Genomic DNA, 27,414 nt, shown 5'->3' on the forward strand with positions numbered 1-27,414 from the left:
TTAGAAACTCACAGCGCTCACTCCCAAGGGGCAGGGAACTTGCTCTTTGGATGATCTTGCTGTAAAAGTTTCAAAGACTCAAGGGGATTTATTAATAGTTGGGGCACTGAAACCTTTGGCTCCTTGCAGCATTGCCCTTTTCAATAGTAAATTGTCTTTTAAAGTATCTAGAACTTGTACTTAATGTTCTTTACTGATTTAAACCAGGCAAGGAGGCAGTAAATCAGATTATCATCATCCTTGGGAAGGAGAGCAATCTGGAATGTTATTTTTCCAGTTGAAATTACTGGAAGTTTCTTTTCCCTTTCTTTTTGTTTTGTTTTTTGTGAAGGGAGAGAATAAAAGAGGAGGAAAGCCAAAAGTAAGAAGTTATTTTCAGGAAAGGATATATTCCTGGTTTCCATTCTTGTCACTTGGTGAGTAATAATTTATTGTCTCTTAGATTTCCCATAAAAATATGAAGGTTCAAAGAACCACTTTCAGTGACACAAGGCATGTTGTGCCTGTGTGGAGTATGGGCTGTAGGGATTTGTTTAGGCATATTAGCCGCACCGAAATCAGAGAAGAGATTTCCATATTGCAGATCAAATTTAAGGTCATTGTGTTTCATCGCTTGTTAACTGTAGCTGTATTGGAACATGCCTTCATTGGTTTATTTATTTTGATCCATGTTATCCTTCCAAAGCCAACCTTCTCAGAACACGGGTGTTGACCAGTTTCTCTGGTGGTAAGTGTAGGTCAGGGCCGAGATCTACTCAGGGGAAGGGCCTGGAGTTGGGTCCCAGAGAGACCCAGGATCAAACTAGCTCTGTCACTCACTAGCTCTGTGGTCTTGGAGCCAGTGAGTGCTTGAAGTTTCAGCTTCTCACATATATATGTGAGATAATGGCATTGGCCTTGAAGAATGGTGTGAGGATGAGAGTGTCCACATATGAAGTGCCCAACAAAGTGTCTGACTGGTTAGTCTATGATGTCATGGATATAGGATTGGCCCAATCCAGCAACACTTTCCTGCTGGATTCCCCCCCCCCCCCCCCAACCACTTGGTTTTGTGAGACTGCTGATTAAAGTTGGAGGGAAGAAAATTAACTCTATTATGAATGGAGATATCATGCACTCAGAATCCCAAGGCTCCTCAAAGACTTTGAAATGTCAATTCCAGCTCCCTTTTGTGGGAAATGCTGTAAGAGTTTTAAACACAGACTCTGAAGTCTTCCCTGGAATCACAAGAATTGTAGGCTAATTACAGTGTCAGAGGAGTGCCTCATGAGTAATGGTTGCATTCTGAATTGACTCTTGGGATAATTAATCAGCATACCTTTGTGAACCTTCCATGGCCTTCTTTTCTCGGTAGCGACAACTTGATTAGTTTGGACATATAATAATAACAGGGCTTACTTCATAATGCTCATTTTCTTCTCTTGAATTTTTTTAACTTTTAATTATTGAAAGACCTGAAAATTCTTTTAAAAATTCATAGAGAATCTTGAGGCTCTAGTTTTGATCATTTGTGTGTTATAATTCATGGATAGAATTTTATCCCTCTTAGAAGGGGCATAGCTGTCAAACTCTATTGCTTATTGCTGGGCTCTTCCTGGGCTTAAATATTTGAGGCAGAACCAGTAACATTCTATCAAACTGATAAAAGGGGAAGATTTATGTAGTGAAGAGAGTACTGGACTTAGGGTGACCAACTGGGCATTGATTTGTCTGAGACTGCTCCTGGTTTGCACTGAAAGACTTGATATCCTGAGAGGCCTCTCAGTCTCAGGCAGAGACAGTTTGCCTGGGCTTGTCCTGCTTTAAAAACTGATTTGTTTCATGTCCTGGGAAATGTTGGGCAAACTAGGGTGGCTGGTACTCTAACTGGACTGCTCTAGTCCTTGCTCTGCTGCTCTCTAGCCATGTGACACTGGTCAAGTCACCTGCTGAAAAATTGAGAGGGTGGATCATATAATCCTGCACGTCCCTATCAGTGCTGACACTTTGTGCTTAAAAGGAAGTTTACTATTGGAATTTATCCTTTGTGTCTTTGCTTTAGGGTTTTCTTTTCTTCTGAGAAACCAGTATTCACTTTGCTCTGAAAGGTCATATAAATGAATTCAGGCACCAAACTGGATAAAAATGTTTAGAATATTTCTGGATCAAATCTCGGATATGGAGGTAGATGATGCTAATGAATATTGGGATGCCAGAATAAGCAGGTGCTGCTCTTGTTGATGTTACAAGCCAAATACCCAAGGTAAGTATCCTCCATTTCATGGCCAGGGAGGAAATTGGCTGGGAGTTTCTGTTTTAGCTCACGTGCAGTATTTCCCACTAGTGAGGTTGAAGCCTTAGTTGTAACTCTGGAATTGAGCCTCTTTATGAATTGGAATAAATGTTGTCAAGCCAAGATCAACCATGTGCACGGAGTTGGGGTTTGGAGAGACACTGATGTTTGTTTGGCTCTTGTTGAGTTGGGAGTGTTGGTTCCCAGGGGATCAGCGATCACCTGATGCAGCTTCCTGATTGCCCATCTTATGCTTTGGATCCAGATACAAATAAGACATGGCTCTACCCTCGAGGAGCTCGCTGTTTTGCCAGGGGCATGAAATAGTGATTAATTATTAAATACAATATGGCAAGTTCTATAGTGGAGGCATAAGCAGAATGATGTGGGAAGACAAAGGAGGAAGTGATTGATTCCACTATTCTGCTGCAGATGTCAATGTCTCCCTGCTCCCCATCCGCTAACTCACACAGGTGTGCCGATAACCCAAAGGAGTGTTATTTGGGGTGGAACCAAGATGCCCCAAAGCTATGTCTCTGTGGTTTCATCTTTGGATATAACAGGATAGAATATCATCATTATTATTGTTACTGTTCAAGGCAGAAAATAAAGATAACAAGAATGATTTGAGTTTACATGGACTTTTCCTGAAATCCTACACCCAACTTACTTCCTTTAAACTTTTCAACTTATTAGCTAGTAAAACAGTATGTGCACATGTTATAAATGTGTCCTTTTAAAATCCCATGCTTTAACTTACTCCCTGCAACAGGAAATAGCAAAGAAATTTGGCTTCTGTCATTTTGAATCACCGTTCTCCTTTTAAATAACAGTAAAATTTCTTCTCCAAAGTGAAATTTCTCATTAAAATGGACATTAGTGTAGCCCCATGGTTAATGGTGTAATAATTTTTGGCATAAAGTGATACAAGATGTTTGACTTTAACTATTTTACATTCAGGGAAACTTTACTTTTGTGTTTTAGAATGAGTTTTGAAAATTGAGAGTGATTTTCTTTCTAGGAACAAGGAACATTTTATATATTTTGCTGATTTATCTCCATAACATCCTTGAGAGATGTTTTATAGAAAGTGAAATTTGGGCCCAGTGCAGCTAAAGGTCTTGCCCAAGAATGCACAGCTGGTTAATGAAAAGCCTTTTCCCCGTTCCCATGTCTCCTCACCTAACGTCCTCTCACTAGGCTGTGCTGTTTTGCTGTGATTGTCAAGATATCTCAGAAAGTCACATTTCATGATGAAAAAGTTCACTTGCACTTATGAAAACTCAAAATACTAGATCTGTGGGGCTATTTCTCCCGACGTCGTTATAGCTGAGGTTACACTGTTTTGAAATTTTTGTATCAACATTCTTCAGGTCTTCACTCTTGAGGGTTAAGGTTCTGGAGGGGTCAAACTCCTTTCTTTCATTCTTTTTCTCTTTTTTGCTGAGGAACATTCACCCTGAGCTAGCATCTGTTGCCAGTTTTCCTCTTTTTTCCCTTTTTCATATGGGCTGCTGCCACAGCATGGCTGCTAACAGACGAGTGGTGTAGGTCTGTGTCTGGGAACCAAACCCTGATACCTGAAGCAGAGTGCGCTGAAGTTAACCACTAGGCCACCAGGGTTGGCCCCAAACTCCTTTCTTAAAAAAAAAAAAAGAATGTTTGGATCCAAACTGAGTTTCATGATATAATAGTGTATCTTGTAACAAAGCTCCAGAGCACTTTGTTAAAATTGGAAGCAGCTAGGAGGCACTGTGCTCCGTGACCTGGGCATGACAGCTGAGATGTGATGGAAACGATGGGTTAGAGAATATGGGTCCTGGGTCTTCATGCTAACTCTATCATAACCTTGCTGAATGATACTGGGCTGCAAGGTCCTATCTACTTGTTAAATGAATGGGCTAGGCTGCACTGTCCAATATTATAGCTATTTAAATTAATTAAAGTCAAATCAAATTAAAATTCAGTTCCTCAGTTGCACTAGCCACATTTCAAGTGCTTGATAGCCACATGTGGCTAGTGACTGCTATAATGGACAGTGTAGATGTAACACGTTTCCATCATTGCAGAAAGCTCTATTGGAGAGCCCTAGGCTAGACTGTATCAATGGTTTTCCAAATGCATTCAATAAATCTCCAGTTCTTTAGGGGCTCTGAGAAGAGTAAGGGAGAGCCCAACAAGCAAATGGGGCTCTGAGTCCCCCACCCTGACTTCCTTTTTGTCTGTTTTAAATAAAATGGGTATCGTAATTTTGAAATGCCTTTTAATTTAGGTTCACTTAGGACCTAAAATTGGTCTCTCTCTCTCCACCGCCCCCCCCCCCCCCCCCGCCCCGTTCACCACTGTAACTCTAGAGGAGGAAGGGGAGCGGGCAGGAAGAATAGGGGAATGTTCTAATCACAGAGAAAGAAGAAGGAAGAAAACCTGCCCCTTCCAGCCTGAGGAGCCGTGGGAAGAAGAGGGGAGATACAGGAATCCGAAGGAAGACATATGTCTTCTGTTTCCCCTTGCTGGCTAAAGCCTTGAAGAGGGGCTGAGTTAGTGGATCGAGGGAAGCAGGGCTTTTGTGCTGCTTCCCGTTTGAGGCTCTGGGAGACTACCTTAAGGTGTACTCACAGCAAGCTGGAGTGGCCATTTGGTTAGGCAGAGTGAGGGCCTAACCTTAGCTCCTGAATAGAGCAGAAGGGACCTTTCTTTAGGCAGTCTGTCTGGGAAGCTTGCCAGAAGTGGGAGCCATTGGGGTGGTGTGGGTGGCTGTGTAGCCAAGGCTGCAGGGTGGGACATTGGGGTCAGGACTATAGAGGGGTCACTGCCAAACTTTTGGGGCACTGCAGGGCTAGTGAGAACTGAGGTAGAGCCAAGAGAGAAGGGGGGACCCTGGACCTGACCAGGACAAGAAAGAACAGTCTGTGAATTATATCTGCCATAGATGTCAGCAGTGGAAGCCAGTGGAATGCCTGGAAAGGGGTTGTGGAGTTGACTGACTGCACCTCGTGTGGGCCCAGACCAATATACACCCAAGACTAGCACAAGGTGGTGGAGGAGGGTGGGGGCTTCTCTCCTCCCCATCCTAACTTCCAATGCCATAAGGCCACATATGCTCCCTGTACTCCCAGACACCATCTTCGAGAGGACCTGGGGAGAGGGAGAAAATCAGAAAGGCTGAATCAGTCAACATGAGACTGAGTTTACTGAATTGAAGTGTATTTTTTCATTTCTCTATTTCTCTACCCCATCTATTCAGTGTGGTGTCTGGGCTTTGTGGTGTGGGTTTGGCGGCCTTGGAGGTTTTAAAAATCAGATCCATTACAGAAAATAAAAAACTTATGTCTTCTTTGAACTAAGTATAGTGTAAATAAATTTGTGACCCTGTACCTTATATATTGGCCTTCAATTAAGATTTCATTTGGAAAAGGAATCACTAAAATGATGTTGAAAGTCACTGGACAAGATAATCTCTACAGTTTATTTTCCCTGAATCTTTATGATTATTTTATTCTAAGATGCTAGGAAAGTGATACAGCCACCAGTCAACGTATCAACCAGTCAGCCAACAAATGTATTTGAGTAGGAGTCCTGGGCTGTGTGTTTTATCCTGGGGGATAATACACTGCTTATGATTGTATATGAGTGTAGACTTGTCATGATGCAAAATGAATTTCTTACTGTGGTTCATGGCCAAAGAAGTTAGAAAATACTTTTCTAGATGGAGAGACAAGATACACACACATGAGAGGTCTCACTCTCTCATAGGTAACTGGTTACATCAGCAATGTCAACTGAAAGTTCACAGGGGCTTCATCTGTTGACACGGAGTCTCGGGTTTGAGGCCCCTGTGAGGCTCAACTACCCTTCCTGACCTTGGATTTTCCCAATAAATTTCCCCTTTCCAAGCATTTTTTTTGGCATTTGTTATTTGAAGAGATTTATATTACAACCAAAAGTGCCTTTAGTAAGATAAAGAAGGGAGATCTTGGGAGCAAGGAGCAAATTTAAAACCGAAAGCCAACCTCCTTTTCATCCCATTCAAGGTGTTCTGAATCTGGCCTCATGTTTCCCACCGTGTTCTTCTCTGTCTTCATCTTGCCCGCTGAGTTCCAGTGAGGATTCTCTTCTTCATGACCTCCACATGCCTCACCAATTCCCATCTCTATCTCATCTTCCAACTTTTATTAATCTTTCAACTTTGTCCAGTTTCTGCTTCCTCCTGAAAGGTCACCTTCATACCAACCTCTGAATTCCTCAGGAAGGCAGCGCTCTATGGTGGTTCAAACCCTGGTTCTGCCAGCTGCTAGCTGTGCAATTTTGGGCAAGTTACGTGAAATCTGTGCTTTGGTTTTCTCATCTGTAAAATGGGGTACTAATAACATCTACTTCTTAGAACTGGTCTGAGGATTAGGTGCTTGGAAGAGTGCCTGGCGCGATGAGCACAGTTTGCTGTCTATCATCAGTTCTGCGTCTGCCTCTCTCACCGGTAATTGCTCATTGTATGTGTTAGTCATGGCTCCTTGCCCCTTTCTCCCTCATTGCTTGGTTCTAAGCTTTTCCTGGTTGTTTATTAGTACTACAGCCTCTCAGTCTATAATTTCACATTTTCACAGAATCCAGCTTCTTCTCTTTTTGGTAACTGAGATGGTATTAGCCTAGTTTCAGTCTCTGATTCTGCTCTCATTGTGCATGATTTTGCACATATTTGCAGCTCTGGGACTCTGATAACATCTGCAGGTTCTCTCAGTGTCTTGGAATCAATTAATCTGGGTCAGGGCCTTGAACTCAGGTAAAGCAGCAGTTACGGGACTCGATTGTCTTCTCATCCATCCCTGGCTTCCATTCTTTGTTGACAGTGTGTGTTCTACTCTGCAGAGTCAGCATCATTTTCTTAGCAGCAATGAGGAAAGCAGAATAGGATTTGAGTAATTCTGCTGTCTCTCTGCGCCTGAGTAACATTACAGTTCTGACTTGGGGATTGTGCCTGTTCCCTTCTGGTATGTAACGTAAAATGCCGTTATGGTTGTCTCTGGCGTGTAGTAGAGGGCTTCCCTTGTGCCCTGTGAATCTGGGTCATGCAGATGAACCACTGCAACATGGCTGCACTTCTTCCAGGACTTGTCTGCCTGACTCCCACTTTCTCTCTTTAGCTCCTACTCATGGAGCTTTGTGCTTTGGCTTCTATATTTTGCTTTGTTCTGAGTCTGTTTTTACTTGCTCCCTTGGCCTTCTTTGTTCCTTGGGTCTAGAAGTTCAGAGTTCAGATGCCCAGTCCCCCCAGGAGATGTGTCCTGAATCAGAAGATCTTTGGTCCCGGCATGGCCTGGGTTTCTTGGGGAGATAGAAATAAACTGCATCTTGGAATGTGGTTGTTATGATATTGAACACTCTGTTAATCAAGGCCATATAAATTTCTAAACCTGATTGTTGGGCACTATTTACTGTGATTTGAGCCTATCTTTGGGAAAAGTTGTTGGCCAATATCTTATTGGAGTCAGGAAGAAGTTATAGGGAGGCAGTTGCCAATTTGACACAAAGAACTTTCTAATAAGCTGCTTTCTGAGGCAGTAAGTTCCCTATTATTGGAAGTATTCACACCAAGACCAGAAGATCATCTGTTTAGGGTATTAGAATAAGATTTCTGTATTGGATGGCAGATTAGAGTCAGAAGGCCACTGAGGTCCCTGCTCTACAGATGAACCTCAAGGATACCTTTTTTACTTTAAAGACATGTCTTGGTGCCTAGCCCAGTGCCCAGGACAGACTGGGTTTAGAGCAATGTTGTAGGTGTGCACTGTCGAAGCTTAAAGTCTGAGCCTTCAGCTCCATGCTCACCTCCCACTTGAGGCTCCAGATGTGTGGGACTGTTTCCTCCCTTAAATAAGTCCAGTTCTCTCTGACTTCCCTGTCTTTGAACATGTGACTTTAAGTTCATGGAGTTTGGTTTTCCCTCACCTTTTTCATCTGGCTATTACTTGACCATTGGGACAGTCTGGCCTGGGTATCCCTCAGTGTCTTCACTGTTCTCTGGGCTTACCTTGTTGACTCATCTTGAGGACCCACCTCATGGTGCTGCACCCCTCTCCTTGTCTCTCCTATGTGAAATGTAGCTCTTTCCGGGGCCCAGAGACTGTGTCTAATGTCTCTGTGTTTCCCCCAGTGCCCATCACAGCCTGGCACAGATGAGGGGCCTAATTGGTGGTTGTTAAATGAGTGAAGTGAGCTGTGACTGTGGGTCCCAGGCCTTGTAGTCCTAATGTGTTTCTGTCCCCTGATTTATTTCTGTCTCTGATCCTTACTTTGAAGGACTGAATTACGAAGAACTTTTGGAGGAAAAATAAATGATGATATAAGAAAAATTGCCTTAGTGCATTGGAGACACCAAACCACCCAGCATTGCTTTCTCAGCCAACACTGGCAAGAGACAGAGAAACTGAGCTGTGCTGGGCGATCTTTATCTACTTTTTAGTGTGACTTGGCAGAATTAAATTATTCTTTCTCTTGCACTTCAGGGAGTTGATGGATGCCTTAAAATTCAAACCGGTACCTTGTTTGGGATGTCAGATCTGGAGAAATTTTTGTCAAAACAGATAGGTGGAGGATTGAGTAATCATTCATTATGCTTTCTGGAACTTTCTCTGGGTGTCAGTTTAATTAACAAAGTTTGTTGTGAAGCTGTACTTTGTGTTCTTTAATGCATGCCTATCATTCTCTAGCCAAGTTTATGAAAATGTATTGGGGTGGTGAGCATTTAAAGAGCTTCAAGGAATAAGTCACAATTAAAAGTTCCAAACAAGTCTAATTATTATTGCATGCATGTTGTGTTCAAACTCTTGGCCCTCCTGGGAACAGGCTGACTTCACAGAGTGCCTTATTAATTAATAGAAAAACAAATGTGCTGCAGGAGTAGTTCTCGCCTCTCCTTAGGCTGACCTTAGGAGAATCACGTCAGCTTTCTGGGCCTCAGTTTCCTCAGCTGAAAAATTAGGTGTGTTCGTATATTTAGGATCTTTTCAGCTTTATATATCTGTAAATAAGACACAAATGTCTGCCTTTCCTTTTTCTGAAGACCTGCACCTGACAAGTAGCTTTGTGGCTGAAATGCTAAACTTATTTAAGATAATTTGTTTATGCCATGAATGTTTATTGAACACTTACCATGTGTAGGTCACTGAGTTTATAGCAAAGTCCCTGTTCTTAGGAAGCCTAGGCTCTAGAACAGGGTTGGCAAACTTTTTCTGTAAAGGACCAGATAGTAAATATTTTTGGCTTTGCAGATCAGTCTCTGTCACATCTACTCAACTCTGCCTTTGTAATGGGAAAGCAGCCACAGACAATATGTAAATAAGTGGGCCTGACTATGTAAATAAATAAATGAAAACAGATGGTGGGCCTGATTTGACTCATGGGCCATGCTTTGTAGACCTCTGACCCAGAAGGTGGAGACATTCAGTAAACATCTAAAGAAGTAAGTAGATATTTAAGTGGTGATAAGTGCCAGTATCACTTTAAGGTTAATGATTTAAGGTCAATGAGAGAGACCACATTCACTAACAATTCAGTATGTCTGATCAAAACAATCTGATTTAGCACAGGCTTAAATATTGGCTAGGTATTTACTCTGCCATGGGACCTATGTATGTATACGAGTTAAAAAAAATTCTTGAATTTAATAAGAAACAGAATGAAGACCAGAAAAGTTGTAAGTGCCAACACATAATTAATCACTACAATGGGGCAAAGGCTTTGCCGTGCTAGAATTTAGGGCAGCTGTCTGAATCAGGTTGAGAGTAGGGGCAGCCATGACCTGTCCTATGATGTGGGGTAAGGGGCTGCTGAGGGCAGACAGATTTCCACAAAGATTGGTCATTTTGAAATTACTATTTAACTGTACAGCGTTCAGTTACATATAATTAATCAACAATATTCCTACAATTTCTACTTTGCTTCTGTTGCATCAATCTTAATTTATAGAGATTTTCTGTAATTGGAAAGTGAGTCAGAAGCAGGAAAACAGGTTTAGTCATTTAAAAATACATTTTGGGAAAATCTAAATGTATCTCTTATTTGTTACCAGCGCAGAGACCAAAGGGAAAAAAAGGTTCATTTGCTTTGTGGCGCCAGGCTTCTTAAAAAACTACAGCAATTTAACAATACTGCTTTGTGCAGAAGGGTATTTGCAGCCCTGTCCAAGAGACTTGTGATTAGCAAAGAAGACAATCCTACTATCCAGAGATGTTTTGCTGCTCTATGGCTGTAATGGTGATATTGCCTTGCTTTGCAGTCATTTGTGCCCTTTACTCTTGTGGTGGGCTGGTCAGATGCAGAGGGAAGCTGGCTCCTTGGCTGTGCTTCCTTGTGTGGCCTTTCCCTTAAACCCAGTCTGCATCAGGCCTCTTGGGCTGATGGAGAAGAAAATAAAGACCCCCATCAGTGATGTTTCCAGACAAAGAGCGAGTGACGTTTAGCCCCACTGTGGAGTGGGCCCCAGCAAGCAGATATATAGTGATATTTCACTTCAAGAGAATTAGCAGCAGGATATTCTGATGAATGTGAAAGGCAGACAACTGGACCCCTTCACCTTGTCCAGACCCATGTAATACACGTTGACTATCATCCTTTTCTTTTGCTTTGGCCGTCCAGATAGGCCACCTGAGGATGCCAAGCAGCTTGTTCAAGAATCCTTAGGCAAAGAGAAAAGAAATAGATGTTGTTTGATTGTCTACTATGGAGACATTTTATATACTTTATCTCACTTAATCTTTATAACTCCCTATGTGCTAGGAATCATTATACCATTTGCCTTAGGAAGAAATCAAGGCTCAGAGAGGCTGAGGAGGTTAAATAACTTGCTCCAAGTCGTGTATAGTAGTACCCTCTTATCCGTGGGGGATACGTTCCAAGACCCCCAGTGGCCGCCTGAAACCTCAGATGGCAACGAACCCTATATAGGGTATATTATTTCCTATACACATACCTATGATAAAGTTTAATTTATAAATTAGGCACAGTAAGAGATTAACAATAATTAATAATAAAATAGAACAATTATAACAATATACTGTAATAAATGTTACCATAAATCTTAGCAATCTCAGTTTACCATTTTTTTCTTATTAAGTCGAGAACTTTCACCTTTTCACTTAAAGGAAGCACTTTACAGCTTCTCTTTGGCATATCTGAATTGCCAGCATCACTGCTCTTGAGCTTTGGGGTTGTTATTAAGTAGAATAAGGGTTACTGGAACACAAGCATTGTGATACTGCCACAGATGATCTGATAACCAATACGGCTACTAATACTAATGGGCAGGTAGCGTATACAGTGTGGATACACTGGACAAAGGGGTGATTTATGTCCTGGGCAGGACAGAGCAGGATGGTGCAAGATTTCATTGAGCTACTCAGAATGATGTGCAATTTAGAACTTATGAATTGTTTATTTCTGGAATTTTCCCTTTAATATTTTGGATCATGGTTAACCTTGGGCAAGTGAAACTTTGGAAAGTAAAACCGTGGATAAGAGGGGACTACATTACTTAATGAGTAATTGACCAGGGATTTAACTGCAGCTCAGATTCGAGAGCCTTTCTACCCTACACTGCTTTAAAGTAGTTTAATGAGAAATAGGCAAGTTATTTTGCTAGCAACTCAAAGAGAGAAATAGAATTGCAACCTAGTACAAATTGGAATTTTGTGCAAAACCTTCCATTCATAGGCCGGGGAGGTAAGGGTTCCCTGCAATAGTTCTCAACCTTGGGGGCACATTGGCATCATTTAGGGAGCTTGGAAAAACTGCTGAAGCTTGGGTCTCATCCCTAGGGATTCTGATTTGATCATCCTGGGGTGTGACTTGGGCATGGGGACTTTGAAAATCTCCCCAGGTGATTCTAATGTGCAGCCAGCCAGGGTTGAGAACCACTTGCCTAGAGAGGTTATATGACCTGGTAAGGGTTGACATCCTTTTGCAGGCTCATCTGGATGTGGTTCTTGGGGAACTTAAAAAATATGGATGAATGTTTCTGAGACAAAATAGACAGTCTCTGGAGTTTCTGATTACAGTAGGTTTTTGTCCAAATCACAGTAAATTTTGTGGCTTGACATGAATCCCAATGCTGGTTTGATGCCCTTCCAGACTATGTCCCTTAGGGACATATAGGGTGTGGTTTTAAAGCATTTTAACTATGAATTTGGGATTTAACATTTGGGATTTTGCTTTAGGAAGAAAGCATGATACTCCAATAACAAAAATTGTGGAATGTACAATGGAAAAGCCAAGAATAAATGACACCGAGCCTGGAAATTATTCTCCTTGATTTTTAATTCTGGAGGAAATGTTTAATTTAATAGAATGTAACTGTGGATGGAGTCACAGGGTAAGGGCATAGGGGAAAATCTTATCTGAATTCAGAGAGCGGAAGAAAAGCCTGATACACTAATCCTCGTTGCATGGTTTGGTCTAGCTCTTTTCTACAAGCTCAGCTGGAAGAGTTGACAGCTGTGAAAACAAGCTGTCCTTGGACTGGTGGCAGTGGCTGGTGCTTTTCAAGATAGGTTTTTAGATAGGGACCCAGTGGTGTGGCGGTTTACAGTTTATAGAGCATATTTACATACATCCTATGTAGAGTAATTGCAAAATGGCCCTAATTCTTCCCTCTTCCATGTATACATGCCCTTTGCAATGTGATTTTGGAGTCTTTTCCCCTAGCCCTTGAATCCAGGATGGTCTTGTGATTTGCTTAGCTAACGGAATGTGGTGTAAGTGGTCTCATGCTAGTTCTGACCCTAGGACTCCAGAGGACTTGAGTGCTTTCTCTGTCTCTGTAATGGGAACAAGTCTGGGCTTGCCTGTTGGAGATGAGAGGCCACATGGCGCAGAGCTAGTTATCCTAATGATGCCATGCTAGATCTGCTAACAACCAGCGGATCACCAGACATGCTCAGACCATTAAAACTGTCCCATCAAGTCCAGCCAAGATCAGCTGACTGCCTAGCCTTCTCATAGTCCTAGGAGAAATAAGAAATTAAGTTACTGTGGCAAAAGACAAATGATACACATCTTCATGTGACTACAGAAGGAATTTTAACAATCCCTTACTAGATGAAGAGAGTGAGGTTCCGAGAGGTTACATTTAGGAGGTATTCCACCATTGTGGAAAGGGTGGGTACTTGCAAATTATACACATGCTTTCAAACCAGGAAAAAGTCCTGGTTCTGACATCTACTATTTTACCTACTGTAAAACCTTAGGTGATTATTTAAGTTTTCCGAATCTGTTTCTTGATCCATAAAGTGGGGGTAATAGAATCTTGCTTATAAAGTTTCTGTGAAGATTAAAGGAGGTAACCTGGGTAGAGGGCCAAGTTCATTGTAAGTTCTCTGTAAGCTATAGCTGTTACTATGATAATGACAGTGATGAGAATTGCTCAAGATAACATGGCCAGGAAGGGTCAGGGACTGAATTCAGGTCTTTTAATTCCTAATTCAGCAGACTTTCTGTCTCTTCTTTTTCCTTTTTTCCTTCCATTTCCTTTTCTCTCTCTTCTCCATCTCTCTCTTTTGGGCCCTCACCTCCTCTGCTGTGTTCTAAGGACTTGTTTTACATTTTCAAGCCACCATCAGCTCTACTTGATTTTCCAAAATCTTGCTTTGTCCTTGAAATATCTTCTAGTTAACTTTGCATAAAGATTATTTACTCTCAACAATAATTTTTACATCTTGTCCAGCTCTCAATTGCCCGCCCCTGTATATTTGAGAATACAGTATTATTCTTGCATTTCCACTGTATTGCAATAAAATTAACTCCTTGGAATTAACATTTTAGTTCTTGTTTTAAACATTATGTCCATTTGTTTATTATTTCTCCACGTTCAGATAATTTCTCTTCACAAACTCCTAGGAACCGGGGAGCAAGGATGTTTTGCAACACACGGCCCAGGTGTGTGGGTGGTCAGTGAACACCATGACTTGTAAGATAAGAATAGGAGTGAGAACTGTGAGGAAGGAAAACAGCGCATCTCAGAGTTCCACCGTCTAAGTCCTGGAGAGAAAGGAAATCTATATCAAGATTATTTGTGGAAACAATTATTCAGTACTGCTGGTTTCATCAAAATGTCTTTTAGCTAAAATTTGGAAGCCTACTATTAATCAAGTTGCCTTGGGAAAGATCACTGCTTCCCTCAGGATCCCACTTTTAGCATCAAAAAGCAGATGTTTTGCTAGATAAGAAAACAAGCATTTTTAATAGCAACATGCAGAGTTTAGTCAGCAAGAAACACCAAGTTTAATTTATGGTCATGGCTCTGTTTCTCCCTCTAGGCATTACTAACTCCAGTGATGCTAACAGGAGCTAGTCCCTAGTCTTCTGAGGTTGCTAGTCTTTTTATTTTAGATCAAGCTTTTCTATCATTTCTAGTTTTAACCATTAAAAACCTGATGATTCAACCTATGATACTCTGGGCTTAATTATATACCCAGATTTTTAAAAATCAGTAACTGTGGCTCTTTAAGCATAACTTTTGAAAAGCATACCTCTGGAGGCGTAGCTTACCGCGCTTGCACTTTCCCGTTCTACGTCCATTTCTATATGGAAATTACCTTTGATCCCCTTAGGTGGCAAAACTGAATGTTATTTTGAGTTTAAAATGACTTAATTTGGATTTATTATAGGAAAGTGGTAGCTAGTAAAACAATCCATTTGAAGAAAAGAGAAATAAAACGCTCATTTTGGTTATAGTTTAAGATCAAACTTTTTGTTTTTGTTTATTTTTTGCCTTTCCTATGTAATTGTTGAACCAAGGACACTGATGGCACAGAACTGGAAGTGTGGCTTGGTAAATAATCACTTTCTTTTTTTTTTAAAGCAGACAGATTTAAGGACTGGAATCTTGAAATCTGAGCATTGGTTGGTATGCAGATATCATTTTGGCTTTGCTCAATGAAGCCCTTTCCAGCATTCCATCAGACAGCCATGCCTTCACCGTAGGAACCCTTCTAGTGAGGGGGACTCATTATTTGAAGAGGCATGAGTATTGATTCATTCATTACTTGAATTCCATTATGGCATTGCACATTTTGTATAAAAGTTGTAATTAGCTACTTAATTCCATTCTCCACAAAGCACTGTTACCAGTTTGGGCACAGGCACTGAAGTTATTCAGAATCTGAAAGTAGACCTGGTAGAAATTAAATGCTATTTTGTGCCTATCATTCACAGTCCCGTTGGTGTGCCAGGTTGCACTACCTCCATTTGGTACTTTTCTTTCTTTCTGCTAAGTGAATCAAAGGACATCATAGGATCAGCATATATTTTAGTTTTTTCTAGAATGTTCCTATTGGTGTTGAACTCAGCTGCAGCAGCATAGTTGGACATTTAGGATGCTGTTCTCTAAATTTAGGCATAGAATGGGAGTTGAGAGTAGGGTGGGGGTTCTCTGTGATTGGACTTGACTTAGTACTAGACAAGTTTGTTGTATCTAGAACTTTATCTTCATCAGTTTTTAAAAAACTGCTTCCTGAGATGAGGGAACCATAGGTTCAGAGGTTTATTTGTTTCTCAGTACATCAGTAGTAAAGGTCTTTCTTTTGTGCCAATTGCTCATGAGTTTTCTTCATAAGGCTAAAAAAATGTATACATATAAATGAATTCTGGGATAAAGCTTGGATTACTTTTAGAAGTTATAGAAGGACATCTGGGTATGTTAGCATTGTGTAATTTAATTTTTTTCTCTGCGTTAGAGATTTGCTGGATTAATAAATTCCATTTGCTTTTCCTGGACACAGGAAGACTGCATTTCCCATTATTCCTCAAAGTTGCTTCACAGCCAAGTGCCTAGGTTTTGTCCAGTGAAATATGGTTGGAAGTAATGTGTGTTATCTATAGGCCTGGGCATAAAACCCACTGTACAGTCTTCCACATTCTCTTCCCTTTCCAGGAAAGGCCATGTGTTGGAGATGACAATATTAAAAGATGCAAGGAGATTTAACCTCCGAGTCATTTAGTTAAGTTCTTGATTATTCCATAATTATTTTTGACATCAAAGCCATTATCATTTTAACTCTGCAATTAAAAGGAAAAAGCTCTCCCTATTTCTTTACCTTATTATGTGGGTATTTTAATTTTGTCAGTGGCATAGGAAATAAACAAAGTAAGTTGGCAATTTTAAAATAATGTAATTCTAAAGGAAATTACTTTATACTTAAGATAGAGGATCAGGGAAAAAGACTTAAAAATTTGTAGTCAGAGGTTGGATAAATGAAACACTGACAAATTGCCTTTCAAAGATCATTTTGATGTGAATGTTTCTAAAACTTGATTACATGCTCCAGTGTTAAAATCAATGCTTTTTTCAAATGCTAAAACAAATGATTCCTGAAGGGTCCAGTTTGTTTTCCAATACAGCTTAAAATCGAAAGGAAAATATTAGTGCAGTAAAACATGTACTACTGTAATAGGATTTTCCCCTCCATTTACTTCAGCGACATTGCTTCAGCGGAGTTGTATGAGCAGCTGTATACAATATATTATTTCTATAGGTCTTAATAAAAATATCATACATTTTTTTCACCACTTTTCCAGGATTGATATACCCCGATCAATATGACACAAATCTTATTGAGAAATCACAGGCGAAACACAAGATAAACACACTTTCAATTTAAAGTACAGTTTGTCCTGGTAAACAGTTTGTAATGATGAATCTGTAGGAACCTTAATTACTCAACAGAATCAATGTACTAGGCTGGGGTGGTACCAGGCTTCCTGCTCATCCGCGTCCATCTACCCACCCAGTTGCTGCCTCCACTTTGTAACATGCTCTCTGCTTTGGAAGCAGTCTTTGAATATTCTCATTTTTGCAGATGCAATGCACTTTTTTGGTGAGCATATCTAGAGCTTAATTAACCCTTTACTACTTTGAAATCCATATTCATTCTTAGGTTTAATTTATGTCTTTTTGCTTTTGAATTTTCGAAGTCGTGGTTGGATAACTATGGGAGCATTTGGGAAAATCTACTTATCCCAGCTTGTCCACTACCAAGTTGCATAATTGCAGGCAAATTGTTCTACTTTGCTGAATCTCCATTTTACTGTCAGGAACTGACAGCAATTACCACTATTTGCCTCCAAGTAGATTATTCATTTTGATATTTGTCTTTTCAAATGTTAGGAAAACCCACTGTGGCTAATAGGAGGGCTATGAAAAACCAGTGTGATGTGGAGCTTTGCGTCAGAAAAGCTGAGTGCGAATCTGGACTCTGTCATTTATTGGCTTAAAATCTGAGAAGTCGTTTCATCTCCAGGCCTGTTTCCTCAAATACGGAAAGGGATAATCTTACTATAGAGGACTTTCTGATGGAAACACCTGCCTCCTGCCCCATGTATCCTTCCCTCAGTTCTGTTTCCCTGAAGCCGGTTGCTTTATTTGTATTTTTAATTCTTCTGATATTTAATCCCAAAACTCTAGAGCAGTCCCGTCTAGCAGAAATATAATGTGAGCTGCATAGGTAATTTAAAATTATCTAGTAGCCACATTAAAAAAGTAAACCACGCATATAAAACTTACTTTAATAATATATTTTATTTAACTCAGTATATGCAAAATATTATCGTTTGAACATATAATCAAATAGAGCTTATTGATGAGATATTTTACATGTTTATATTGTTTTCAAAATTTTTTGTGTGTTTTATACTTGCAGCACATTTCAACTTGGATTAGATACATTTTAAGCGCTCAATAGTCACATGTGGCTGGCGGCTACTACATTGGACAGTGGTGCTCCAGGTAACGTGTGCCAGATCATGTTTTTGATTTATAATATATAGTATATATTTATTATATATAATATATATATAATTTCTCTTTGACATGAAAGATAAATTGCTTACACACTACTCTCTTCTCCTATCCTCTTCCTAATGTTTTCAGATAAACGCACACATGTATATTTGTATATATGTATATAATTTATACTTATAATTTAGTTCTTTTATTGGTTACTTTTATAACTTTAAATAATATACCTGAAGCTCTATTTCTGATTCTTCAGCTTCAGTAATATTTCATTTATGTCTCTTGACCCCTCACTTTATTGTTTTTTAGTTTTCTTCTTCTTCTCCCCAAAGCCCCCAGTGCACAGCTGTGCATTCTACCTGTAGGTCCCTCTGGTTGTACTTTGTGGGACACCGTCTTAACATGGCCTGATGAGCGGTGCCATGTCCGCACCCAGAATCCGAACCGGTGAAACCCTGGGCCGCCAAAGCAGAGTGTACAAATTTAACCACTCGGCCACGGGGCCGCCCCGACCCCTCACTTTATGATATTATCATTTCTACCATGCTCTGCACATTTCCTCCCTCTCTCTCTGTTCCATCTTTTGTCAGCCACTCTTATATAGGGCCCAGCTTGTAATATTTACAATTGATTCTGAAACCATGTGTCTTAATTTTTCTAAAAAATTATGTATACAGGCAGTGAGTCTCTGAGTAATTTTGATCAATATTGATGAAGATATACACAACCAGAACTTGACCTACCTAGAGCTGAAGACCAAACAGAAAAGGAGTTTCCTTTCTGTTGGACAATAAATTATGTAGTAATGGTTTTTGATAATAGAGTGAAGTATCAGATACTAATTTGAACTGGGACTTTTATTATTTGATGAGGCCATTCTTGGAGATTAAATATAGTAAGGAAATAGATTCACATTTGACATGTAAATGATTTTTCCTTCTTCTGAAAAGCTGGCTCTTTATGGATCAGGGTTATGTTCTGCAAAAGATCAAATGCTAAGAGCCCAGAATCAAAGGAAACGTGGAATCAGAAATGTCATGGGCATTTCAGTGGTATTGGGGGCTGATGTCATTCACAGAAAAGAGTGTTTGCAATTCCTTTTATTTTTAAAATTAGAATTTGATGTATTAAAGTTATAAACTAAAAAAAATCTTTAATTGAACTGTGACATTTAGTTCCTAATTCCATTATTCTACTTATAAATCTAGCAAATGTTATCAATCACTTTAAGAGTTTATTAATTAACTTGATTAATTATAGTACCTTAAATATATTAAACTTTAATGGATTTGCTTTTCTTGAGACCTAAATGCCTATAACAAGTAAATCACTTCTAAGTACTTAAAATGCTCTAGTTAATTTAATAAATGAAATTTATAAATAGTGTAAATCTCTAGTTCTTTTATATATTCTAATAGTATATACAAACATAGGCAAATCCATTTATACCTTTTAACTGAAACCATAAGTCTAAAAATCAATTATTCAATTACATATTTTATTCAATTACGTATTTTAATCTGTCAGATGCTTTGATGTACCAGATTTTCTAAGCAATTTAAAGATACTGATACCATGGATTTGTTTACTTTCTCGTCTCTACTTATCTCTCAATCTTCTGTGTATTAAAACACTCTTACCCACTGAGGATAGGGTCGCCTTCCTGATCAGGGTTTCTTCTCAGCTTGCTGAGAAGGCTAATTGACCAGAGATTTGGGGCCCTGGCAAGACCTGGGGCTGCAGACATTCAGAGGGGTTTTCCTTATGACCACATTGAGAATTGCCCAAGACCCTAAACTATAAATGCCATTTATTTTGCAGCCTAAGTCCCTGGAGTCCAAGTTAAGACTTTCTTAATTCTTATGTGACATATTTCAACTTTATCGTTTGATCTGGGTAGATGAAATTCTGTAACTCCTACCCAGGTTGCTTTATCACTAGGTGGGAATCAATGAACCAATTTAAAGTTTGAGGCTATCCTTACTTCTTTTCTTCATCTCCCCTAACTGTCAGGGCCAGGACTCATAGGTATTTAAGTGGATTCTGTATGTCTCACATCTTTTCCTGGCTCTTCAGTTACCATACTAAGGTCATGCTAATAACAGGAGATAGTAATCACTGGTTTTGTTTTGTTTTGTTTTTGGCAAATAATATAGATGTCATGATTTTCTTTGTATATCATGAAAGTGAACCCTGTGTTGGGTCTTGCAGTAGAACTTTCAATTAAAAAGAGCTGTCATTCAACTGAACTAGAAGCCTCAAAGAATGTTGGGCACTTGGGACTTCAAATGCACAATCAGAGGCTGGAGGAAGGCTACAGAGGGACACCTGCTTTGGGGGAAGGTGGGGCTTTATAACATCCAATGTCCCTGATGCTCCCTAAATAGGGGTGGAAAACAGAGGATATAAAAGTTTTAGTTCTCTTATTTTTCAGACTCTTTTCCTATTAACCCCAGCATATACCACTATTAATTATTACTTCTTGAGTGACTGATATGTGCCAGGTCATGAGGTGCTATAATCTCCAATGAGAATAGGAGATCCTTCCATTGCTATCTTAGTATTTTTATCTCTCATCTATTACTCACCACTCCCTACTGAAGGGAAAATAGCTAATCTCACTTGGCAGCATCTGAAATATTCCGTGGGTCACACTTCCCAAGAGGACAGAATTACAGGACTCTGAAATGCTTTCTGCTCATCCCTGTACCTTTTCTTCTCACACCCTGTATCTGTGAGCGTCTCCCCTGTGCATGTGTGGGTAAGGCAGGCCAGGCATGCTGTCCGGGAAGCCTAGTAGATAGACTAGGAGTCTGCTCAGACGGCCAGTCATTTTGAAGTTCAGAGAACAGGGAGGAGGAAGCCTTGCTTGAACTCCTAGCCTTGTTCTCCAATCTACCTTTTAGTAGAGTTGGGGTTTTGGGCACTTGCCCAACTATTGATAAAATTGATATTTGTTTCTTGTTTGACTGTTGGTTGTTGTGGGTCTATTTCTTTTGGTTGAGAATCTCAGAGTGATAGATGGAGAATGGGGAGGATTTAGAATGCTGCTGTAAATCCCTATAAGTCCTCTTACTCAGAAAGATTAAGTAACTTGCCTAGGTCACATAAACTAATAAGTCGTCAAACTAGCGTTTGAACACAGATCTTGCTCCAAAACCAGGAGGCAGTCCATGTTGCCTCACTACTCTGAGGCACTGATATTTCCTGTGATAGTTTTCTAATGCAGGAGCACACATTCCATTAGGCCTCAGAGTGATGAGGTCATTACATATGGTGTAGCCTCTGAAAATCTCTACTGTACACTCAAGAAAGAATGAGAGTGAAAGGCATGTTTCAGTATTTTTTGAAAATATTTTTGACCTTGTGGTCCCTCAAAAGAACTGTGGGGATCTCCAAGGCCCCCTACCATGCTTTGGGGGCCACAGGACTAACTGATTGGAGAGTAGATGGGCAGGGGTGGAGATTCAGGGCTCTCAGCTGAGTGCCAGAGGCTGCAGGAGACACTCTTCCAACAGAAGCCTTCATGCACCAGCTGGTAAGCACTGTACCCAGTCTGACAGCACTTGGCATTCCTCTCATGTGCTGATCTTGGTGGCCTGATTTGGACCCCTACCAAACCTTGAACCTGCCATAGCTTCTCACCTTGGGGTTGGAGCATGCGTGTTTGGGTGTGTGGACTTGCACATAGGCATCTTCTGTGCATACTGCCAGCAACATTTGCTTCTTGGCATTCTGGGGACATGTGAGCAGGTGAGAATATGGCTGTGGCAAGCTGTTCAGGTTGTGCATTCATACACTAATTTACATGCACACGCACATATAGTTTTTTTCCTTTTAGCTTGAGGAGGGGGCACTATTTTTCTAATTTGCTCAAAGATGCTTTGTGTGTTAGAGATAGTTCTGAAAAAATGTGAAGTAATATGTGTTAGAGTAGCTCAAAAGTAACACTGTTTTGGAAGACTACTTTGGCATTGGTTTGTGTTGAATGGGAGAGAGGCCAGCGTTGAGCAGGTGGGTTAAGAAGAATCCAGCTCAGAAAAATTAAATTAATTAGGATGATTTACATTTATAAAATGACCTGTGTTGCTAAGCAGTTCCTGCAGGTTACTCAAATTGCTAAATTAATGTGGAATATAAAGTTTGGAATTCCCTGACAATTTAAGTTTACTTTCCCAATCTTAAATTTGCGTTACCCTTTAACTTTACCATTTAGTGGCATGTATAATTTATTACCAAAATTTTTCCCATGGTTAACCTATTTGCTGTTAGCCCTAAGGGACTGTTGTGCTTTAGATCTACTCTTGAATCTTAAAGATATTTTGCTTGTTTCAGTTTCCTACTCAAAGGGAAATGTGGCCACAGTGGTGGCCCCACTTATCTCCAGTGACCTTCATGGGCTCAGTGATTGATCTGAGGATGAATGAAAATTGAGAGCAAGCTCCATACTCCTCAGAGATCAGAGGCTTGTTTGCATTGCCAGTTTGGTTTTGTAAAGTACCCCATGTGCACTCTCTACTCTTCTTTGAGTGTCCAGTCGCTGTGCCTTACACCTAGGTTTTAAGGCGCCCTGCAGGAATAAGCAAGAGTAGGAAAGCTGTGAGATCCATGTATTTTAATCAATTAAATGGTATTTTAAAATTGCTGCTCTCTCTCTAGGCTTATAAAAATGGAAGCTTCTTAAGGAGAAAAGTTTACTTTTTTGTATGAAGAGAAAAAAATGTACTTTGTATATGCAAACAATATAATTTTTTGTGTTGTTTAATATTGAGAACCAGATGTTGTGTATCATTTTCTGCTGCTCATTGCAAAGGAGATATACTAGAGAAGAGTGGATGACTGTGTTCCCTGATCAACTACTGTAAATTTTATGAAAACAGGGACCAGGATTTTTTCTCTATATTCATGTACCATATTATGAAATAAACCGATCAATGTATATTAAATGAAAATAAAAGAATTAAAACTAGTATGTCCTTTCCTTCTAATTGCATCAATGGAGTGGTGGTATAATACAGGCTTAAAAAATTATATATATTTATGAGTGTATACAGGAAAGCTCTTATATTTGGACTTATGTCAGAAGACCGTAGACTTTTCATGTGGCCTGGATCTATGAGTGTGGCTCAAGAGCCTGTATGATTATCTCAACCTCTTGAGTGCCTCAGTGCAGAGCAGACCCACCTGGGGCTCTCCTTCTAGAGGAGACTTCGACCATGCCCAACAGGCAGCCTTGGGTTTATAAGCTCTGTAGTTACATGACTTAACTCCAGTGTTATGTACTGGACTGTTCACCCCCCATCCCCCATTCATATGTTGAAGTCCTAACCCTCAATGTGACTGTATTTGGAGATAGGGTCTTTAAAGAGGTAATTAAAGTAAAATGAGGTCATAAGGGTGGGGCCCTAATCTTATAGGACTGGTGTCCTTTTAATAAGAGGAATAGATACCAAAGATGTGTGCTCACAGAGAAACCAAACCTGTTGACCTCTTGATCTTGGAATTCCAGCCTCAACTGTGAGAAATAAATGTCTGTTGTTTAAGCCGCCCAGTCTGTGGTATTCTGTTATGGCAGCCTGAGCTGACTAAGACATGCAACAAGGAGGGCACTTGTTTGACAGTCTTGGAGAGAGTGTGCTGTGCTGTTTTCAGTATAAAGGTAAAGCATTATTCCGTTTCTTGCAGACCTTTTTGCCTCTACCATTGTGAGTTTACTGCATTTATAGCAAAGAGGAAGGAGAAATGGGCTTGTGCAGTCTCCCAGCTGGGCTTTCATTGTAGCCCACAATCCCTTTCACAGCCTTGCCCTGGTCCTCTTCTAGTCCTTTTGACTGCGGAATGCAAGTTGTCTAGCTTTGTTATCAAGTGCAGAGTACTGTTTGTTAGCGTAAGTGGCAGCAGGAGGAGGCAAGAATTAGGGGATACAGGCAGAAAGGTGAGAGGGAGGATGCAACAGTGAAGTCATGGCAAATGGTTCTGTTAGTCCACAAGGGGAGCAGGGCAGGCTATATTGGTTTCACACAGACTGTGGAACAAGACTGCCCAGGTTTGAATCCCAGCTCTGCTACTTTTCAGGTGGTGATTTGGGCAAGTTAAGTAACATCTCTTTACCTCAGTTCCTCATCTGTAAAAAAGATATTAATAGGGTTGTTATGAGGTTTGAGTGAATTGCATAAAGTGCTTGACAAGTGGTAAATGCTCTATAAGCACTAGTGACAATGACAACGATGATGATGATAATGATTATGATAGTGATAATGTTGATGGCTGTTGGCTTTTCACACGTTCTTGGGTGAATACTTGGATATAGTGGTGTTGTCATGCCCCTTTCCCAGGGTTCCTCTTAATTCCATCTCAGACAGCTTGAGCAACTTGTTTTACCCATCCCACCCCAACTCAGAGGAAGGAAACTTCATGTCTGTCATAATCTGGAATGTGTCGAGTCTCCATCACTAAGACTAAAAACTGTTCTCACTCAGTATCTTTTTCACAAACTTAGTTAGGACATCTTACTCTATGACTTGGATATCCACCTTGTGCCAAGAATCTAAGTTGCTTTCCTCAGATTGGGTCTCTTGGATATTGGCGCTAACCTGGATTTCTGCTGCTCTGCAAGTTTAGGATTTGGACTCAAGCCCTTCCTTGGCCATCCCTTCTTTTCTGATAGGTTTTTCAATCTCTATATTGGGCCTGTTTGCTTCCTTCTTTCCTCAAGGAGTTCTCAGTGGGCTCTGAACTCCATGGCTGAAGTGTACCATTTATGACACACTGACTTAACTTACATGATTCTCTTTCCTTGGAATGTCATTTCCTGTTATCTCTCTAAGTCTATTTCCTGTATATCAGCTAAGCCCTATCTCACATGACACCTTGCCACAAAATCTCCCCATATACTAATTTTTTCCCTGAATGGATGTCTCCTATAATATCTTGATACAAATTTAAACTCCTGGAGTAGGTAGTGGATGTTTCTAAAAAGCACAGATAATTCTATTTCAAATGCAGCAGAAAATAGACACGCAAGCATACAGGATTATATTGGAAATTTAGATTGAGATGCTGAGTTCCAAAAGATAGCATATACCAGACGTTATCACACAACTTCAAATTTGGTGCCCAGGAACTGGTTAGACTGACTTATGTACACTGAACATATATGAAGGGATTGGGTTGTTGGAGGTGAAGGAGGATCGTGCAGAGGGTTTCTCTGGAAGAGAGTCTGTTTCATTACTCCTCCCCACTCCCAAAAGCCACTGAAAAATTCCTTGGCAGTGTTTAGAATGGCCACATCTACTTTCTTCTCACAATGACTGCTCACAATTGGCTACAATGCCTGGCTTAAGCAATTTGGCTCTTATAAAAGTTAAATGAATTATTCAACAATTATGTTTTGTTTCCAATAAGTAAATATTTTTTTCACATTGAAAAATTTTACAGATAATTGATGACTCTAAGCCAGCTACAAGGTGAGTCAGCTACATACAGTGGAATATGATTACCATGTGATTAGCAGCTTGATTGTAGAATGATCCAACTTGCGTATTTGACAAGCCATCAAATATCTGCTAATAGAGTCTCAAGCACACTCCTGTGGTTGTTAAATGTCTTCTTTGTGATGAGCATAAGAATTTTCACAGTGAGCCCTAGTCAGTGTCCATATCAAATTCTGTGTGCCCTCTGGTACCAGGCACATTATTGACATGTAGACTAGTCTATTCATTCAAATAGAAGGAACAGGGTTTTCTTGCTACTAATGCTTCCTGGGTGTTATGGGTTTAATCGTTTGCCCCCATAATTCATATATTGACATTCTAGCCCCCAGTACCTCAGAATGTGACCTTGTTTGGAAATAGGGTTATTGCTGACGTAATTAGTTAATCCTTATAAAGTGTATCCTTATAAAAATGGGGAATTTGGACACAGAGACATGCACACAGGGAGATTGTCATGTGAAGAAGAAGGCAAAGATTGGGGTGATGCCTCTACAAGCCAAGGATGGCAAAGATTGCCAGCAAACCACTAATATCTAGTGGAAAGACCTGGAATAGATTTGTCCTCACGGCCCTCAAAAGAAACCAACCCTGCCAACATCTTGATTGCAGACTTTTAGCCTCCAGAACGGTGAGACAATACATTTCGGTTGTTTAAGCCCCCCAGTTTGCGGTACTTGTTACCGCAGCCCTAGGAAACTAAAACACTGGTTTTGAAATGAGCAAAATCATCAGTGAAGGAATATTTTCTAGGTCTGTGGACTCCTTTCACCACTTCCCATGGTTTGTGTGCTGTAATAATTCTCACTCATCTGTTACCCTTATGACAGTACCTCGTCTTTCTGTCTCTTTGAGAAATTGCATAAAGCCTCTAGTATCCAGAATGGATAGCTATTTGTAGACTGATTTGGCTGAGGCATGCAAAGATTTACTAAATAGCCGTGGAATATGTTTAGAATGTCCAACTCTAGCAAATTTTAGAAGTTTCAGGTTGCATGCATACATTTTCTATAATCCTAGAAGTAAAGGCAAACGTTGTCTAAAAACTGGTGGACATTTTAGCATACCCAATAAGGAGATGAAAGACAGCAAACCTACATTTAACCAGAATACCTAATAGGAAATGAAATTGAAATGGAGGTCCTTATATGTTGTGCATAGATGAATGTGTTTTATTCTATAAATAAAGAGAGCTTCAGCGAGGGTGTGACATGATCGGTTATTTAAAACTTTATTTTGAAATAATAGATTCACAGGAAGATGCAAAGAAATGTACAGGGAAGTCGCGTGCACCCTTCATCCAGCCTCTCTTAGTGTGACCATCTGGCACAGCCATAGTATAATATGAAAACTAGGAAATTGACATTGGCATAATTTGCTTATTCAAATTTCACCAGTTAATATATGCACTCATTATTCTCATTTGTGTCTGTGTGTAGTGCTATGCAATTTTATTACATCTGTAGTATTGTGTAATCACTATTACAATCAAGATTCTTAACTGTACTGTTACCAAAAGATTTTCTCATTACTAGCCTTTTATATGCTCACCCATCTCTTCCCCTATCCATTCCTAACCCCTGGCAACCACTGATCTCTTCATCTCTGTAATTATGTCATTTCATAAATGTCACATAAATGGAATCATGAAAAATACATTTTTTTGACATTGGCTTTTTTCACTCAGTGTAATTTCCTTGAGCTTCATCCAAGTTGTTGCTTGCATCAATAGTTCATTCCCTTTTACTGCTGACTAGTGTTCCATGGGGTGTAGTACAGTTTGTTCAACCATTCACTTCTTGAAGGACATCTGGGTAGTTTTTGGCTATTGCAAATGAAGGTGCTATGACATTCGTGTATAAATTTCTGTG

Source organism: Equus asinus, chromosome 6 (assembly GCF_041296235.1).
Source record: "Equus asinus isolate D_3611 breed Donkey chromosome 6, EquAss-T2T_v2, whole genome shotgun sequence".
NCBI lineage: Eukaryota > Metazoa > Chordata > Mammalia > Perissodactyla > Equidae > Equus > Equus asinus.